The sequence below is a fragment of the Garra rufa genome, chromosome 4 (assembly GCF_049309525.1).
Source record: "Garra rufa chromosome 4, GarRuf1.0, whole genome shotgun sequence".
In the NCBI taxonomy this organism is placed as follows: Eukaryota; Metazoa; Chordata; class Actinopteri; order Cypriniformes; family Cyprinidae; genus Garra; species Garra rufa.
This window is the reverse complement of record NC_133364.1, coordinates 29826526-29847427: the sequence shown is the minus strand read 5'-3', so window position 1 is coordinate 29847427 and position 20902 is coordinate 29826526. Positions and strand designations below refer to the sequence as shown.

General features: G+C 35.9%; 1 protein-coding gene across 1 annotated transcript in view; it reads left to right on the top strand.

Annotated features, from left to right (window-relative positions):
* The window catches only part of celsr1a (cadherin EGF LAG seven-pass G-type receptor 1a), a 149181-nt gene that overhangs the window by 112443 nt on the left and 15836 nt on the right, over nucleotides 1–20902 (top strand). The window lies entirely within an intron of this gene.

Below are 20902 nucleotides of genomic sequence, written 5' to 3'. Positions count from 1 at the left end.
AAAAATCTATTCTAAGCACTACAGTGATGAACTTTACATAAACAGACTTTGTCAATAACAATTACAAATTAAATTGAAGAAGAAAAAGATGGGAAGATAGATTGAAGACAATAACATTTATTTAATGTCTTTCACTTTTAACAGTGACTACAAAACAGCCAATAATTGTGGCCACACTTGTACACAATATAAAACAAACACTGTATAAGTGCATTTTCATCCTGTAATCTCAATTGTGTCGGGCTGATGGCACATGTAAATTTTCTTGGGTGCCAAGCACAGCATGCACCTCTGTTTCATCATGACTCTATTGGTGGAGACAAAAAAATTCAAGAGTTTGGTCAGACAATCAGGTAATGAGATGAATATAGCAGACAGGTAGAAGACAGATACAACACAAAGTCAAAATTGTACTTTTGTCGCTAAAGGTGGTGAAAACTAGATGGATACTGAGACTAGAGCATGTGACCAGAGCGAAGTCTACCATGACAGCCTGTGCCTGATTGGTCATCACATTGTGGTTTATTAAGCTACAGAATTTAAATCTCTTTAAATCTTTCAAGAGCAAATGTAATTACCCCATATCATTACAATATTAATTTATTCAGACAGAAAATAGACAAGTAGCTTTAAGCCCAATACATACGTGGTGGACACTGATGAGGTCTTCCCATCTCTGCCCATATACTCAATCAGGCATCTCAGGACCACTTCTCTCCTTTTCTTCACAGAGGCAGATGGATCCTGTTAAAAAGTAATATCTGATCAACATTCACAGCCTGATGACAGTACAATATAGCACACCTATGTTTTACTTAACTGGGAATAGTTGTAGCTGTAATTGTATCTATTCTGAAGTTTTTCTTACCTGGATGTGAAATTTGAAGACCCCAGGTAACAAAAGCACTTGGGTATCTAAAGACCAGGAAAATGCATGTTAGAATAAGGTCAAATGTTATCTTATTTAGGTAGGTTAGACATAGTTTTAAAGTTTTTTAAAATGTGGATCAAATCTCTAAAATCAGACTACTAAGCATACATCTCTACAGTCAAATCTGCATCTTTTTTAGTAATGCAAAAGTATACTAACATGACCTCTGATTCCAGAATCCTGTTACAAAGCTTACTTTCTCTTATCTGCCCGCACAAGTAGTACTAATGTTAACGTGTTTTGTTTAGAACTTTTACCTTACCGTTTAATGTAAAATATTAGTTAATTTTTCTAAAAACATTTACGTTTTATGAACACACCTGCCACATCAACAGCTGCTCTAATAAATTGCGTGTGTCAACTCACTTTTATAACATTTCTTGTACACAACAATCACATGCAAATAACTACCTAAATAAATGGCAATAGTTTTACTTAAAATATATTGTTATATAACAACTGATATATTTTAAGTAAAGAGGGAGTATATTGATACTTTTTAGTATAAAACAAATAAAATAAACTAGATTACAACTATTTAAAGTATATAAAACCTACTTTCTGGGTGTAGCACTTTTTACAGTGTAGCACCAGCAGCATCCTCAGGAAGCCGTGCCATTTGTGCTTGAAAATTTTACCATTTCATCTGAAAAGGTTACTGTGGAACTCAATCATTTTTTCCCCTAAGGCTGAAAATACCAGGGTTGTAACTGCAATAGATATTAAGGCATTTATATGTCCTTATCAATATTCAGATTGGTCGGCAATAAATTTAGTTTTTTTCATTGGCAAATTCTTAAAACATTACCCCAATCCTAAATTCATGACAGATCTGCTCTGATACAGATCATTTGGATTCTTCAATCTGCTCAAAAGAAGTATTAAATTGTCATATTTAAGTAAAAAAGATGGTAATTAACTAGTTAAAGATTAACATTAGAAAAATTCTATCCCATAACCATGGGAGACCACAGACATGAAGACAGTTTCAACTGATTTTTAGCCTTATAATCCTCTGAATGCGCACATTAGATTCGACCAGACCATGAGACCATACACTTGTCGAGTTTTGGAATAATTTCATAGTAGCACATGATCTCACAGAGACTCGCAAGATCAAACATAACAACTGAAAAAGTATAAAAAAGAATATGGGTGGTATTCTTTTTGAGTATTTTGCTTATCCAGCTGTGATCCTTGGAGTGTCTTTGACCAGTAAAACTCTTCTCCTCAGTGTGCATTACAATATAGACACATGTCCTCTTCCAGACAGATTTGTAACATCTTTCGCTGTTTGGAACTTCTTAATTATTGCCCTGATAGTGGAAATGGGGATTTTCAATGCTTTAACTGTTTTCTTACAACCAATTTCTGTTTTGTGAAGCTCAACAATCTTGTTCTGTACACCAGAACTATATTCTTTGGTTTTACTTCTTGTAATAGATGATTAAAGGGATAATTCACCCAGAAATGAAAATTTTATGTTTACCTGCTTACCCCCAGGGCATCCAACATATAGGTGACTTTGTTTCTTGAGTAGAACACAAACTAAGATTTTTAACTCAAACTGTTGCAGTCTGTCAGTCATATAATGCCAGTCAATGGGACCCACGGCTTTGAGAGCCAAAAAAACATACCCAGACAAAACCAAATTCACCCTGCGGCTTGTGACAATACACTGAGGTCCTAACACACAAAACAATCGGTCTGTGCAAGAAACTGAACAGTATTAATATCATTTTTTTTACCTCTGATCCACCGCAATGTCCAACTGTCCTGAGCGTGTTCACAACAGCCGGCGCGTGTCACGTCAATGTGCTCTGGCATAGTAGATGCATGCGTGGAAGCGATCTGCCACGCGTATATGTCACTCATTGTTTACAGAGAGAGACTGTGGGTATGACAGCTACTTAAAACGGTAATTACTTGTGCTTATCCTGATTGATCTTGAAGCCTGATCGACTGAAGTCATGGTTGCTTGCTCTTCGTCACGCGCTGGCTGTTGTGAACGTGCTCAGGACAGTTGGACATTGCAGTGGATCAGGGGTAAAAAAAATAAAAAAAGATATAAATACTGTTCTGTTTCTTGCACAGACCGATTGTTTTGTGTGTTAAGACCTCAATGTCTTATGTGTATGTTTTTTTGACTAACAAAACCATGGGTCCCATTGACTGCCATTATATGACTGACAGACTGAGTTAAAAAATCTTTGTTTGTGTTTTACTGAAGAAACAAAGTCACTTACATCTTGGATGCCCTAGGGGTAAGCAGATAAACATCAAATTTTCATATTTGGGTGAACCATCCCTTCAAGGGAAGTTGGCCTTTCAGTTCCTCATATTTATAATCCTGTGGAACAGGAAGTCATGGCTGGACAATTTCAGTCACACTGCTACAAAATGTAAATATGATTGAGTTTACTTCAGAGATATTTTACTCATACGAATTTCTAATGGTGCCAAAAATGGCACACACACACTTTCAATTGTTTTACATCAATGAAAGTTTAGAATTTAGTACATTTTTTAATGAAAGATCAAAAAAGATAAATGAATTATGAATAAAATGTATTTTTACACAGCCGCCTTTGATCATATTTACTAAGGGTGCCAATATTAGTGGGCAGCACTGTACTATTTTTAACCTACTATGTAGTTGGGAAGTCTGCAAGTTCGGATGCAGCCTATGTACTCTACCGTCTGGTCTATGAATTTTAGACTTTAGATTTAGGTTGTGATGTCATCCAGCATTAGAGTTACTTGTTTATCCTGGTAAAAAATATTACTGACATTGGCACCGATAGCCTTGTGGCATTTAGCATTGTTAAACTATGAGCGTCCCAAGTTCGAGTTCTGGCTCAAGGACCTTCCTGATCACTCTCCCACCTAAGTTGCTTCTTGTCTCCTCTACACTGTACTACGTGCTGACGTTGGAATATTACTTTGGATATAATTCACTAAAAGACATATGCAGTATACTACAGTGCCTTGCAAAAGTATTCATACCCCTTCATTTTTGTCACATTTTGTTTTGTTGCAGCATTATGTTAAACTGCTTTAAATTAGTTTTTACCCACATCAATTTACACTCCATACACCATAATAATGACAAAGCAAAAACCAGATTTGCAAATTTTACAAATTTATTAAAAATAAAACACTGAAATAAGTACATTGCATAAGTATTCACACCCTTAACTCAGTACATAGTTGAAGCACCTTTACAGCCTCAAGTCTTTTTGGGTATGATGTGACAAGCTTTGCACATCTGCATTTGGCAATTATCTGCCATTCTTTGCCTCACCTTTTCACCTCTCAAGCTCTGTCAGCTTGTTCCAATTGTCTTCCATTATGGATAATGCTTCTGTGAACCTTTAATGCAGCAGATTTTTTTCTGAACTCTTCCCTAGATCATTGCCTTAACGCAAGTCTGTCACTGAGCTCTACAGGCAGTTATCTGGACCTCAGGACTTGGTTTTTGCTCTGATGTGCATTTTCAGCTGTTAGACCTTTTCTGAGAGGTGTGTGCCTTTCTAAATCATACTCATTCAAAGGAATTTGCCACAGTTTAACTCCACCCAAAGTGTAGTAACATCTAGAAGCAACATGAATGCTCCTGAGCTAAATTTCGAGTGTCCCAGAAAAGGGTATGAATACTTATGCAATGGGACTTTTTCAGTTTTTTATTTTTAATAAATTTGCACAAATGTTAAAAACTTGTTTTTTTGCTTTGCCATTATGGAGTAGGGAGTGTAGATTGATGTGGGAAAAAAGTAATGTAAAGTAGTTTAACAAAAGGCAGCAACATAACAAAATGTGGAAAAAATGAAGCGCTATGAATAATTTCGCAAGGCACTATATGTGATTAACATATTTAAATGCTGAAATCAATATGTATCTTGCTAAATTAAAGCTAAACCATGTATACATTTTGACAGTTTTGAATTTTAAGCGAAATATGTCTAGTCAAACTCATGAATTGAAAAGGAGCCAAAGTTCTGAACTTTACCCATCCCTGTTATACACACTCTTTTAGCAGCTGACATAAAACCCCAGAGAATGCCTTCATAACACTGACATTCATTTTATTTTATTTTTTCATGAACACCTTTTGTCCCCTCTCCTTTTTCATTAAGTGCCCTGCACAATCAATAGGCACCCAATACAATTTCCATCTTTCTTATTTTGAAGTACTTGCACGGCACACAAAAGATTCACCATATCTGTACGGCACATGCTGACTATTGAGGCCCAAACACATGTGCGGAGTCACACATACACACGGTAATGAGTGAGAGGAAGCTGAAAGAGCCCTATTCAGATGTCGGGCGTCTGCGGGGAGCTGATCTCATTCTGCAGGGTGTCACGGGGCAGGGCCGCTAAGATTACTGCATAATAAATGGAGCCGGAGCAAAGGCAGCTGTTAATTACCAACGTGTCCGTTCAATGGGTTTCTCTTGTCCCCCATCATGTCCCTTTTTGTGTCTTTAACCCCTCACCTCCATTTTTTCTTCTTCATCATCTAAAGGTTCAGCCATTAAAAAAAAAAATGCAGAGTCAGAAAGACATGCAAAATAGCAGACTCATTTCATTATATTCTAATACTTTCTTATGGTTGGACTTTGTAAGCAGTGGCTGCTTGATATTGTAGAATCTTGTATTTGCAACGTGAGGCACATTCAGTTGATTGTGGTCCAAATAAAATGTGTTATTTATTCATGTAGTTATTTTTTTATTTATTTAACTTCCTTATAACATGATTTTTACACTCGCGCTAGCTTTAATTTGTCTACTTACAACGTCCAACATTATTTCCAATATTTAATAAATTATTTAGTTGAACTAGTCATTTAAGTCATACATAAAATACACAAAATACACAAATACACAAAATCTTTGTGACCTTCATAAAACAAAAAGAACAAATGGTTCTATTGTTTAAAGAAAAATTATCTCCTTGGACATTAAATTATCTGTTTAAGAGCAAATGATGCACATTTAGTATGTAATTAAGGCTTTATCTGTGTTTTTCAGCAACATTATATTTGTACAGTTAGCAGTCATTGAATTATTGTAAATACTAATTAGCTTCCACCATGATTTAAATCAATGACAATGTTAAGGTACCATAAAATAGCCTATTTATGTTGGCGAAGCTCATCTGATGGCAGAAAGTGACAGTTTTCAAGTAGCGGTCTATGGAAGCCATGGAGTAAAAGAATTTAAAAAGTACAAATTTGACTTTTTGTTTTAAAATTCTGACTTTATTCTTGCAATTCTGAGATTATATTTCACAATTCTGATAAGAAAAAATCCAAAATCTCTTTTCCCCTCGGCTCAGGATCATGAGTTTATATCCCACACTTCTGGGTTTTTTTTCCCTCAGAATTAACAAACTTGCTATTGTTGAGTTAAATCAAGTTTTAAAGTCTGAACTAGAAGATATAAACCTGCATTTTTAAGAAACAAAGAAACAAACAAAGTAAATGTTATGTAAAAAAAAGTTATGTAAAATTTTATAGGAACTGAACTGCATAGGTGAGCCTGGAGCACAAAACCAGGCATAAGGGTCAATCTTTGTAAATGCGATAATTTAAAAGCTTAAGGGACAATTTTTTTGAAATTGAAATTTATACATCATCTGAAAGCTGATTCTGAAAGAATTCTGAAAGAAGGCCGCAGATTCTGAAAGAAGTTTGATCTGTTACCGTCCCCTGGACGTGCCGGAGACTCAGAACTTTGTTGCTCTGTTAGTGTCTCTTCCTTCGCAGGCCGCGGACTCAGAACTTGTGTAGCTGTTATTGTCTCACCCTTGCAGGTAGACTCAGTACTTTGTTAGCGCTCTGTTAGTGTCTCACCCTGCCGGGCCTCAGACTCAGAAACAAGGAGTGTCTTTTGGAGAGGTACCTTTATACCTTTCCGATGAGGAGGAGATTGCAATTTGGTGCTTCTCCATTTCCATGCTGTGATTGGCTGGTTCCATCAGAGCGGGGGGACATGGGGTAGCCCACCCTTCTGTCCTCTTGTGGAAGTCATTTACATAGTCCAAACACAAAGTTAGAAAAGTGTCAATAATGTTTTACTGGTGCATTTCTCACTTTCCAAAACACAATCAGAAAACATTTGGTCATGTTATGAACACATTAAGTCCAAACATGATGGGAAAAGATTGAACTGTCATGCATGCATTCATTTGTCCATTAACAGCTGAGTTTGTGTAAGATGTTGCACTACACATCGCTGTCAGTGAGAATACTTATTTCTCTGAATAAGTATAAGATGGTTCGCATCAGTTCAAGGTTTGAAAACATAGTTATGAATGTATGGATCTTTGTGATCTCTCTTTGTTTCACCCATTGTTGCTGCGTCTGGAAATCCTAAGGAATTTTTATGACCGTCACAGGACCAACCTTAGGAAAGAGTCTCAAGGTGGGTGGAGGGCAGAAACTGCATCTTGACCAATAGGAAGTTCTGTCCTTCCCGGTTTTTTGTACCAAAGATGATCTTCTTGCCCTCTAAGAGGTGTCTGGCAGTTGTCCTGGCATCCTTATCTGATGGCGTTGGACAGTTTGCTTATGTTAGTCCACCAAGATCCAATCAAAATGTAGCAAACCTTTGTCCACTTGCCATAAACTGGGCCCTGGAATGCGCGGTCCACTACAGATAGGACAATATTTGGTCGAGATACAACTATTTGAATATCTGGAATCTGAGGATGCAAAAAAATCTAAATATTGAGACAACTTTAATCTAAATATTAAAGTTGTCCAAATGAATTTATTAGCAATATATTATTATTAAAAAATTATTCTTTGACATATTTACGGTATGAAATTTACAAAATATGTTCATGAAACATGATCTTTACTTAAAATCCTAATGATTTTTGGCATAAAAGAAAAATCGATCATTTTGACCAATGCAATGTGTTTTTGGCTATTTCTACAAATATACTTGTGCTACTTAAGGTTTTGTGGTCCAGGGTCACAACATCTTCTAAAAGCAACAAATCTGTGTAATGTCTTTACACTACTTTCAGCTAAATTGTGGCACTTTATCCACTTTAATGCACTTAAATTCATCTCCTGTGAGTTGCGGTGGGCAACTCGGCCATGTGTCTTTATGTCCGCTGCTATAATTTACCTGCTGTTATGAACTACATCAGCCTCCATCTGCCTGTAGTCACAAGGTGAAAATAGAAAAGCTATCCTGAGCACACAGGGAGAAGACCAATGTGGTTTGTTATTAACACCTGTCCATGACATACACAAGACTCAACAATAGAGCGCAAAAAAGAATAAGAGAGTGTATTTGCTCATATTTTAAATCGAACAAACCTTTAACCTTAAGTATTATACTTGTCATGTTACTCATCCCAGAACATTTGTGCTACAAACATGAATAAGACCTCAGAGCATGTCATTGATTGTAGAACGGTGTGTTATTACTTTGCTAAGTGATCAAGCTCACAGTTACTAAGCAGACTATAAAAGTACAATAAAATACCTTGGACTTACATTAAAAGAGGGACCCGGGACAGAAAAGTAAAAAAAAGACCACCCAAGACCCTGTAGTCACCATTCTCAGATACTACAACACTGCTAAAAACCACAAATGTAATCTTAGAAACCATATGCAACATCCTTGCCACAATTTAGGACACCCTAAGTAACACCTCCACCTTTATTAGACAGTAGCTGAATGTTTCTGATGCCACTGTGTATCTGACTTGAATAGAAGTTATTTTAATTTCTTCCAATTAATCTTGATGCACACACCCACACACACCGGGAAACTATTACTTAATTTAAAGGAATAAAAGAGCCTTTAAAGACAATGCAGGTAAAAATAATACCATTAAATTGCATCCAACTGGAGTTTTAAGCAAAAGTTTGGGGGAAGCATGAGGGGAAACATGAGTTGTTTCACACTCAAACGCCTCATTTTAGACAGCGAGCCAAACCAGTTTACCTTTATTGTTTTTGTAGATGAAGATGATATATGAACAATTAAAATGTATGTAAATGAAGACATCTGTTCCTTTTCCAGGCATTTATGCCTTAAACCACGTGTGATCCATTCTTCAATGGACCTTGGACATATTTGATATATACCGTAGTCATGCAACATATGGAAAGCAGTTGGTTCAACGGAAAAGGAGCCAATGTAGATTTGCTCAGAGTACATGACTGCCAAACTAAGGCTGCGACCAAGGTAAGTTATTTTTTTTAGACACACAACCCAACACATGAAGATGTTTGGTGTGTGTGTGTGTGTGTAGCTCAGCAAAACACATGGAATAGCATATTAGAAACTTTATATATACACTGATCGGTCACAACATTAAACCACTAACAGATAAATAACAAGTGAATAACATTGATTATATCCTTACAATGGCACCTGTCTAGGGGTGGAATATATTAGGCTTCAAATGAACAGTCAGTTCTTAAATTTTATGTGTTGGAAGCCAGAAAATTGTACAGTATGTTCAAGTGACAAAACTTGATTACAGTTTTGAATTCCAAATGACTAGAAACATGACATTATATCAAGAAAATTTGGTACTTGCTTTTGCTAAACTCACCCCTATAGTGCTGTTCTGCGGTGCGTTTCTCAAAAGCATTGTTAGGCAACTGTCACACCCCTGGATTGTTTGCGTTGGTTTCTTCCTTGTGCCCATATTTGGTTATTTCCTGTTCCTGCCCTCGTTATGTCATTATTAGTTAATCACCTACACCTGTCAATGTGTCATTAGCATGATGCATGAATGGTCACGTCACGTAACATTTTCGATCGTGTACACTGTAAAAAGTTTTTACCAGTTTCAACTTAAAAACTTAAGTTTAGCAGATGCCTTAAAATGTTATGTTAAATCAACTTAAGTCATTTCAACTCACAAATTAAATCAACTAATTTTTATTGTAATAAGTTAAAATGACTTGTAGTTTTAAGCTGATTAAACTTAAAATTTTAAGGCAGCTGCTGAACTTAGGTTTTTAAGTTGAATCTGGTGAAAACTTTTGAAAGTGTAGTTTGGACTTTTTTCTGTACAATTCAGTATGGACGAGGATCGTTTTCATTTTAAAGCACAGTTTTAAACAAAAACGCACCAGTGTAAACGTAGCCTTACATCTATAGAAGTTGGTATCAACTTGATGCAGCATTGCACGTGTGACATTAAAGTATCGCAAGAACTATAGAGAGCAGACTGATATGCTTTTAAATCACTCTCACTGTACTCTGATGTCAAACACAGATTGATCTGCACAGCACTGCTTCAAGTCTAACATATTTAGTGCTGCATGCTTTTGGCTCACTGACACTGACAAGATTAACTCCTTAGGTATCGAAGTTTGGTACCAAACAACAAGACGTTTTTCGATACTCAATGGTCTCATGGCAGTTTGGTCGGTGCCTAAAAAGGATTGAAAAGTATTATTAAGTATTATTAAGGCTAGGTAAACTCCATACCTAGCCTTAATTACAAGCCTATAAGCAGCACTCATTGTACCGCCCCAGCGTCAATTCTTCCGGCATCCCTCCACCTCCCCATCTACTCTATTTCTATTATTTTCTCTCTATGCAGTACCGCAATAGGGTGTTGAACTCTGAGCTCAAGCTGAGCCTCGTGTTCAAGCCTCAATTGAGTACAGGAAGCCAAGTTCGTTTACCATTTACCGTCAGGACTAGATAGCCAGGTGAACTCGAGTAAAGTATATGCTAATTATTCAGTGTTTTCAAGATTTTAAAAAAGCAATTCTGTTGTAACTGTTGTAAAACTATAGTAATCTGACATTAATAGCTTTCCCAACTGGCAACTGTGGGAAAGATGTCAGTACACACATAGTCCATAGACATTAATCTACTCTCCTGTCTGGCTTGTTTGTTGGACAAAATGGCAGATTCGGTATTATGAATGGTAAAATAGTGGCCTATTCAAGAGATTCAACCATGTTACTACTGTATGGTTGTGACTACGTAGCTTATTTCTCCAGTGATGCGTTGTGCTAGGGTGGTTAAGAATCAAGTCACATTGTTGTACTCAAACTTTACTCCAGTCAGTGTAAACCATCTTTTGGTGTCAAAATAGTACTTTCAGGATTTACTAAAGACGTGCATAGAAGAATTAGCGCTGAAAAGGCGTGGAAATGCTTACTTTTGCGCCTGACCTTATTGAAAATGCATTTGTAGGAGTTTTAGACACAACATTTATGGGGGGGGGGGGGGAGGGGAGTATTAAAATGAATCACGTGCATGTCAGATCACTTGTATTTGCACCATTATTTAACGCCCAAAAAAGCATGTCTTAAATCAGGCGTAATGTGCGCTGCTCTTGGTAGATTGCGCTGGTCATTATGGAAATGATCTGGCTGCGTCTGTGTTCTTTAATTTCCGTATTGTCAATAAATCACACACAGAATTTTTCCCTCCCATCAGAGCTCTTACGGAATTTCACTCTAACGCTAATTTGCTGTTTAGTAAATCTAGCCCATAATATTGTATTCTATTATATTTATGTAGCTTAAGTTTGTGATTTTTTGCCCATGCAACCGGTTCCACTCGGACCACTCTGAGCAGGGCTCGAACAAGTGACAGCAAGTGTGGAAGGTGGACGCGCTAACAAGAAAGCTACAAGGTTTACTGCGCAGCCCTACCAGCTGGCCTCTGTTGCACCCCTCTTATCGCTTGACAGGTGAAAATACCAGGCCAAAAGTGAGATACACTTGGACACTTAATGTGTTTTTACTGATCAGATTTGTTTACACTTTGCCACATAAATGTTTCTCTGCAAAATAATAGTTAAGCTCAAGATCACAGACAGCAATAGTAGAGAGAGCTGCATCGGCACTGGTAAAATAATTTAGTCTCAATACTTTTAATACAGATGATTGTGTTGCAACAGCAGTCATATCTGGATAAAAAATTGTCATACAGGCTATTACATTTTTACACATGCTTTTTTCATGAATAGATAGCTATCCGATAAGAAAAAAGTGCATTAAAGGACCAGGAGTAAACAGGCCCATAGCACAAATGGTGTGAGACAACTTGGGTTAGGGTTTAAATGAGCAAGAGTAATAGTAATGTTGGCACAAGTGCCACCAATAAGCCATAAAACTTTGTTTTTCATTGCATTACAGAGTTACAAGACAGATTTACTTCTGGAAACCAACCTTGCTTCAAACTCAGCGGCATTGTAGAACATGACACATAACCTGAAAGAAACCACGAAGAGCCTTGGTAAAAAGCCACCTCATGTCTACTTTTGGCTCCAATTGGGGAATCCAGCAAAGAAAGTCACTGTGATGCCCCTGAAGACAACATCATGATGTTATTAACTAGGAATCCATCTTAATTAGAGTTTTCTTTTACAACAAACAACAGCAGCCATTGTAAATAAAGTTCAGGCTGAGCTGATTGTGACCTGAGCTCAGGGTTCCTGTGGGCTGAATTTGGTCTCTCAGTGGCTCTATGGGAATGAAAGCTGACTGGGGCCCAATTGTGATTTATGTCAGCCAGAGTTTGTGGAGCAGCAGGTTGCCAAGAGAAGATGAATACGAGACCCAACTGCAGGAGACAATCTGATTACACCACACGGGGGCCTTTCATCTTCATTTCACCACACCAAGGCCCAGTTCAACGGTGATGGGGGAAAGCCCCTGCAGTCACCTGGAAAAAAAATAAAGAAAAAAAATAAGATAAGATAATGACGATGGCTCAGGAGAAGGGATGTAAATGTTCTAATTATCATTCCTAAGGTTGTGGTATGAATAACATTTACAAATTGACTAGTAGCAGTTTCTTCGGAAATTAGATCTGACATCTGTTTTAATAGATTCCTCTGGGGGATCTTGCTGAAATATAAACCCTGATAATTCGCTGGTCTTAGCTAGTTAAAGCTGGTTTAGCTGGTACATAGTCAGTTTTCTAGGCTAACAAACCTGAAAAGTGCCTCTAAAACCATGAAAATCGGTCAGGCCATGCTTTAAAGTGTATCATGTGAACTGTACATACAGTATGTTTAACAAACTATCAAGTATAATTATAAAAATGTTGTCTAAAACATTTATTGAAAATGGTAGAAGACATCAGAATTGAATCTGGATGTGACATTTTATGGGATTACTCTTTTACCTGGGGAATTCTGCTGAATATAAATTGGGGATTGCTGGTCTTAACTGGTTCAAGCTGGCTTTTTCTGGTCTCCCAGTCCAGCCAAGTTGGTGTTTAGCTGGTATATTATACAGGTCAAAAGTTTACATACACCTTGCAGAATTTACAAAATGTTAATTATTTTACCAAAATAAGAGGGAACATACAAAATGCATATTATTTTGTATTTAGTACTGACCTGAATAAGATATTTCACATAAAAGATGTTTACATATAGTCCACAAAAGAAAATAATAGAGTTTATAAAAATGACCCTGTTTCAAAAGTTTACATACACCTGATTCCTAATACTGTGTTGTTACCTGAATGATCCACAGCTGTGGATCCACTGAGGACAACTGAGGGACTCATTTGCAACTATTACAGAAGGTTCAAACGCTCACTGATGCTCCAGATGGAAAAAAACATGCATTAAGAGCCAGGGGTGTAAACTTTTGAACAGAATGAAGATTAAGAATAACTTTTTTTTAAATGTAGTACTCCTCTTCAGAAACTTTTGAACAGAATTTTTATTTTTATTTTGCCTAAATATCATATTTTTTTCATTTAGTACTGCCCTTCAGAAGCTATAGAAGATACATACAAAATAAGTTTGATTTACCCTGATTTTCACATTCTTAATGCATTGTGTTTACTTCTGAAGCATCAGTGAGCATTTGAACCTTTTGTAATAGTTGCATATAAGTCCCTCAGTTGTCCTCAGTGTGAAAAGATGAATCTCAAATACACAAAAATCTGAATCAGAATGAGCTTTATTGCCAGTTATGTTTACACATACGAAGAATGCTGAAATACCAAAGAATTTGTGGGACCTGAAGGATTTTTCTGAAGAACAGTGGTTAGTTTAACTGTTCAGGACAAACTCATGAACAACTATCACTAAAAAAAAAAAAAAAAAAAAACTGTGGATCATTCAGTTAAAAGCACAATATTAATAATCACGTGTATGTAAACTTTTGAACAGGGTAATTTTTAATACATTTAACTAATATTTTCTCTTGTGGACTATATGTAAAATTCTTTTATGTGAAATATCTCATTCAGGTCAGTGCTAAATAAAAATTAACATGCAATTTGTATGATCCCTCTTATTTTGGTAAAATAATTAACATTTTGCAGATTCTGCAAGGTGTATGTAAACTTTTGACCTCTCTAGTTAGTACATAACAAAGTGTTTAAAAGTATATCCCGAGTCAAGGTTTTGATTTGTTGACTAGTGATGTCATTGTGGCCGTTACTTGAAGTAAAATGGACCAACAGACACTCTCTCAGTTTTATATTCCTCAACTTTTCAGGATGACTCAGAGGACACCATTTTTCGTGGCATGCACATGGCCCTGCAGGTGCATTAACAGGTTATTGACTCAACCTTGAGCACAGCACTGAAAGATGTGATTGCCTCGATTCCCCTCACACAGATCAAAGCTCTACTGTTTGAAGCTGAGTAGACCACAGAGACCATGAGCCAGAAAGAAGACCTCTGTATTAAGCATAAATCACTTAGCTGAATGGATGTCTTAGCGGCAGTGACACAATCTAACAGGCTAGAGTTAAAAAGATTGTGAAAATGCTGATGGCTAATCTAGAAGATCCGTGAACAATCTGCTGCTTACTAACCTGCTGGAAGACAACAAGAGACAGGGCACCACTGGTCACTGGGAAAAAAAACCCTTTCAATGTGGAGACTGTCACCAGCTGACAGGGAAATTATTGAAGGGTTAAGAGGTGTATGCACGGAGCAAAATGGATTTTTTTTACCTACCAATGGTGGGTAAAGTACGGAAATTTACTGGCTATAAATATTTATTACCAAACATGAAACTGTATTTTGCATTTTTATTACAAAATATAATATATATTTGTGGCCCTATAAAAATTGCATTATTCTACCTTGCATATCTGTGGAAAATCAAGTCTTTCAACAATATTTGTCATCAAGACACATTGTGATTTTTTTTATATTTTATTTTGGTATGTTAATGTGTGGACTGAATGTAAGTTCTCAATACAAAATCTTCCATCCTAGATAAAATGTAAAAATAAAGAAAGAAACAAACAAACACGTACATAAAGTACATAAAGTAAGTATGTATGTTTTGGTAAGAATGAGGTAAAACTATTGTTCATCGTTAGGATTAGGGACTGGGTTATCTAATGCACCAACTAATGTTAACAAACTGAACCTTATTTTAAAGTGTTACCAATTGTTATCAGATGTAAAGTAATGCACTAATTATTACTTTAAAATTACAATTTGATTACTTTACTGATTACTGCATGTAATAGTAATCAAGTTACCAATTATTTCACTTTCAAGTTATTTTTTAAATATATCAAACCTTAAAAAATACACTACAAAGTGAAATAGACTGAAAAATATTACAGAAGTATGAAAACAGCAACTTGATTTAAAGACTTACTATATTTCTAGAACTTAAACGTAACATTCTTAATCATTTGAAACAGATAAGTGTACTTTTATTTGTGTACACTCACAATATCAACAAAACATTGTGCTTTTGTAAAATAAAGGAAAAAAATGGGATGTGCTTTTTGCCATCTCTGTGAACTTCCTTCTGAACCGCATCTTGAAAATGAACCGAAACTAAGCGAATACTTGACACACAGACATGAAAAATATATCTATAGAAAGCCTAAATTATAATGCCAGACTCTAAAATATATGAAATCGAGTGCAACATTTTGAAATATGATTCTTTCATTAAATCTAAATGTTTAGCTCTTGGTTTAGCAAAAAACGTAATTAGAATACAGTAATACATAATTGTGTAATGTCTTGTACCCAACTCTGATGGTCATCCTGCTTGGGCAACTCATGGTAATTTGTACATATTTAACAAGGTGGCTAATTCGTGCAACTTTGTATGAACTCACTTGTATGAATTTGCTAAATCGTACGTATTTTACGAGTTGCCCAATTTGTATGAATTTGTACAAACTACCTACTCCTAAACCTACCCATCACTGAGGTCTAGAAAAATTATACAAAAACAAAAAATACGTACAAATTAGTCATGAGATAGCGTTGGCTTGGTCTACGCTAAAATTCAAAATAGAGAACTTTCCATTTAGTCCAAGTACAGTTCTGATAGTTTTGAATAAGAGATTGAATAAGGTTTTGAGTAGTGCAAAGATAAATAAAGCACATTTGTGAAGAAGTTGAACTTTATTTGCTTCAATATTTTGCGATTGGTCACTCGCCCCAAACCTGAGAAAAATACACCACTTCTGATAGGATGGGGACCATGTCCAGTGTTGTGGATGGATACCATGACACCTGTTTAACAGGAAAGGCCATGAGAGATTGACTTACATACTGTACTGGACACTAGCCAGTGTGTCATGTCTTATTTCTGCTCAGCCAGAGGACCGGAATGCCAGTTGTGGCAGCTTCATAAGTGTGCCTTTGACACTTCATTGACTCTGGCTGCAGTGCGATACTGACTGCGAGATTGAACCTTTTTTGCAGTCAAAATCCCACTTGACTACAATAAGAACAAGGTCAATAAGTTTGACAAGGACCCACAAGCTGTTTGAAGTCTCATTTATTGTACAAATTTATTACTTCTACCTATTGAAACTAAACACTGAGCCCTGAGGTGTTTTTCCTCAACGTTCTTTTTTTCCTCAATGTTTTCTTAATGCTTCAAATATTTGGAAGAGTGAATTAATGCTACACTAGGTAATAAAAGTGAAATCACCAGGTTTAGATACCCTGTTTGACTATATTTAATATTATTTGTATAACAGACATCATTATTATTAGACTGTCATATACACTTACTGAAAGCATTAAATTGAAAGTGACAGAAAAGACAAAAATACATTAATACAAAAAAGTAAAAAAAGTTGCCACAAAACTGATTAAACATTGACATTTTAACACTGATAATAAGAAATGTTTCTTGAGCATGAAATTAGCATATCAGAATGATTTCTGAAGAAGAAGAATCATGTGACACTGAAGACTGGAGTAATGACTGCTGAAAATTGCCATCACAGGATTAAGTTACATTTTAAAATATATAAATAGGAAGCAGTTCTTTTCTCCTCTTTACCTCACTGAAGTCAATAAATAAAAACCTGAAAAGTGGCATTTATATTAAACTGGAAAGTGCTTTTAAAGCATTGCCTCTTACGATATGAGCCTAGGCAACTCATCTTTTCCACAAATTTTTGTCTCATGCTTGTGATATATGTAAAGTAACTCTTTACTAAAGTTTTTCTTGACCAGTTAAAAGAGTTTTTATAAAGGAATGTTGCACATTATAAGGTCAAACTTGTCAAAACTGCCCTTATGCTGCTAAATGACTCAGCCAAGAACATTCTACTCCCTCCTGAATTATCATCTGGATGGCAAGATCCCTCCAACTGTGCCCAACATCATTAGGGATTCTCTAGGTTTCTCTGCAGGCAGCATATCCATCATTAAGATTAATGCCTTACCACATTTCAAATTCCTATTTTCATGCCAAGCCTCTGTCCAGCTTCTGGTTGTTTTGACAGGGGACATCCAAAGATATCTAAATTCAACAGAATGTCCTAAAATTGACCGAACATGCATGGCAATGTTAAATATTAAACTGTATTTCTAAACTATTTCACTTAGAAAGTACAGGATTCATTATCACCACAGCAAAAGGTGTTAGATTCTGTAGGCTGCAACAGATGGTATATGAAAATATATATTATTATGATTTGATTTCACACTTCTGTTGTCTTTAGGTAATTTTTGACCAGTTCTTTAAAGAATATGCAATAAATACATAACGATGTAATTACGATATGCAAATAAAAAAATCTTTATTGAACCTGTAATTACCGTCTTAAAAATAAAGGTGCCTCACAATGCCATAGAAGAACCTTTTTTTGTCTAAATGGTTCAATAAAGAACCTTTAATATTCTGTTTTATAAAAGGTTCTTTGTAACGAAAGAAGGTTCTTCGGAATATAAAAAGAAGAAAGAGATGGTTCTTTAAAGGAACTTTTGACTGAATGGTTCTTTGTGGAACCAAAAATATTTTTTCTATGGCATCACAGTGAAGAAGAGTGTAGGTGGAAACTCTGACTTTGATTAAAAACTTAGTTAAAACTAAAATTTGTTTCACTTAATTTGATTAATTTTGACAAATTAATCAAATTAAATAAAAGAAATCACTTTCCTACTAAGAAATCAGCTTTAGTATTGAAATAAATGTTTTATATGGAGTTTATTACAAAGTTATTACTATGTTTTCTTAGCTGCTGTTTTGTATTTCCAATGAGACTTCAGCACAGCATAAAAAACATAAATAAAGCATAAATTATGCACCAAATGCACATTCTTTGTTTGCATATTGTTGCGTTAGAGCTAAAAAAGCTTCCTTTTTTATGAAAATATATTATTATGATTTGATTTCACACTCCTGTTCACCTAATTTTTGACCTGTTTTTATTAAAGATGCAATAATAAATAAATGCAATAAATACCACTTCCTTGATTTTTTTTAACAGTATTCAAAAACAGCTATTCAAAACATGTTGATCAAATTTGGACCGTATCTGAATAGCCAATTTGTTGTTGTTGTTGTTAATTTATAATGTTAATTTATTTTCAAATTTAATACTGTTATACATCTTCTAACATTTAGGCCATACTTACTGTTCTCTAACATCTCTGCGCTGATTCTTAATACAACAAGAGCATTAGCCATGTAAAGTTGCAGTTCATAATAAAGTTCACATTCACTTAACAAATACCAGTTTTATTTATAGGCAGAGAGTTGGAATGGTAGCATAACCAAAGCATATTTGCTATTATAAAAAAGCGATAACCCTTTTCATATGTCCAACCCACACTTCTTGCTTCAGTAGGTAATACCAGAATGTGAACACAGCAAAGTAAACCGCACTTGTCAAATGATTTCCTTTGCGTTTTAACAAAAACGGTCACATATCTGTCTACTCACCATTCCAATATAACACTCGCTTTCATTTCTAACACTCACTTTCTCTTCATGTGCCTCCTGTGGGCAGTGTTGTTTTATTGGGAACACCTGTACTGCCTGCACTAAATTAATTTCTAAAGGCCGGTGGTGAGGGAACTCCGCCACCCACAATAAATTCAGCTCGCAGGGGAACCAACTTTCTAAAGCTACACTGATGGGAGATGTAGTTCTTCTTTGTGAGTCTGAGAGTGTATATTTGTGCCACGAGGAAGAGACATATGTCATACGAGAGGGAAAAAATGTAAGTGAATTGAAGTGGTGCTATTAGCACAACAGCCCTGTAATCATCTTTACACGGTGTCTTTTCATAGCCTGGCTAAACGAAAGAGCTTGGTCCTATAATTGAGGATAATATCTTATTATTTTAAAGCCTTCATGTTCTTGGGATTGGCTTTGAGAGCTTTAGATATAGTCTTATGATCTGATAATGCTGCTCAAGGGCTTCTGGGTCGCCTATTTTAAGGATCATTTTGAGAGCGAATACAATGAAAGCAGTACTATAGAGTACTCTGCGTAAAAAGCCCTCTGAGCTTTATCATGACAAATAACCGTATTTACAAATGAGAACAACTGAAATGTTTTGTAATTGTTGCCTGTGCAAATTTGTATGTGTTGAATAAGAAATAGCTGAATAGTTGGTCTACACAATCTTTCTATTTCTGTGTGCATGAGAATGATAATGGAGTGATCTTGCCGTGTCAAAATTATGTAATTACAATATGCAAGTAAAAAAAAAAAAAAACTCTGGAAACTTGTTTCACTTGATTGTTTGGACAAATTAATCAAATTAAATATAAAACAATCACAGCAGCTTTATTACTGACTTATAATTGTTTTATATGCAATTTATTACAATGTTATTACTCTGCTTTTGTAGTTGTTGTTTTGTATTTCCAACCAGACTTCAACACAGTATAAAATACATAAATAAAGCATAAATTATGCAACTAATGCACATCTTTTGTTTGCATATTGTTGAGTTAGGCTTAAAAAGCTTCATTTTTCCCTGGCTAACCAACAGAAAGACATAAAACTCTCCAACACAAAGACTTAAAATGTAATTACTATAGCATCTTTCACACAAAAATTGCAGATTGAAGTTCTTTGAAGGTCAGCAAACAGAAACATTTCAATGAACACATTTGCCAGCGAATCAAACATAATTGTTGCAGTTTTGATCATGTGCAGACCATCTATTTGAGCTTGTAAAAAAGCAATTAGCACAGCTTCTTTCCCCGAATTCTGAGTTTGAAAAACACTTTCCTAGGACCTTTGATTCCCAAAGTGGAACAGCAGCGTAGTATGTAAATATTGCAGCTTAAAGTGCTTTTTCTAGCTTCCTGTCACCACAGGAAGCACACATTCACCTGGTAGGGGGTCTTCAACATCACATAAAGAACAACTGCTGAGATAGTAGAGGGCCCAACACATCCAAAGTGGTTCAACCCTCTGAGAAGCAGCTCTCATTCCAACCAGAACTCCAATTTAAAAGCTCTCACCATCATTACAAATGAGTCTCACAGAGCACAAGAGAGACCACACAGCAGCTGGCCAAATCTCTCCTCTCTCTCTCCAAGACAAGAGTGGCTGGTTTACTCGTTCTGTGAAATACAACAGCTGTTAAGTAGATGTGAAGACTCATAGTGTCCATGGGAACCCCTCGAATGGAGACAAGGCCTTTTAAGGGGGACTGCTCCTATGGTGCTTTGTATCTGAAGCCGTGGTGGCTCAGAGCTGTCCAATGGGAGTTCTTATGCTCTGATTGTGTAGTTGAGCTTACAGAGAA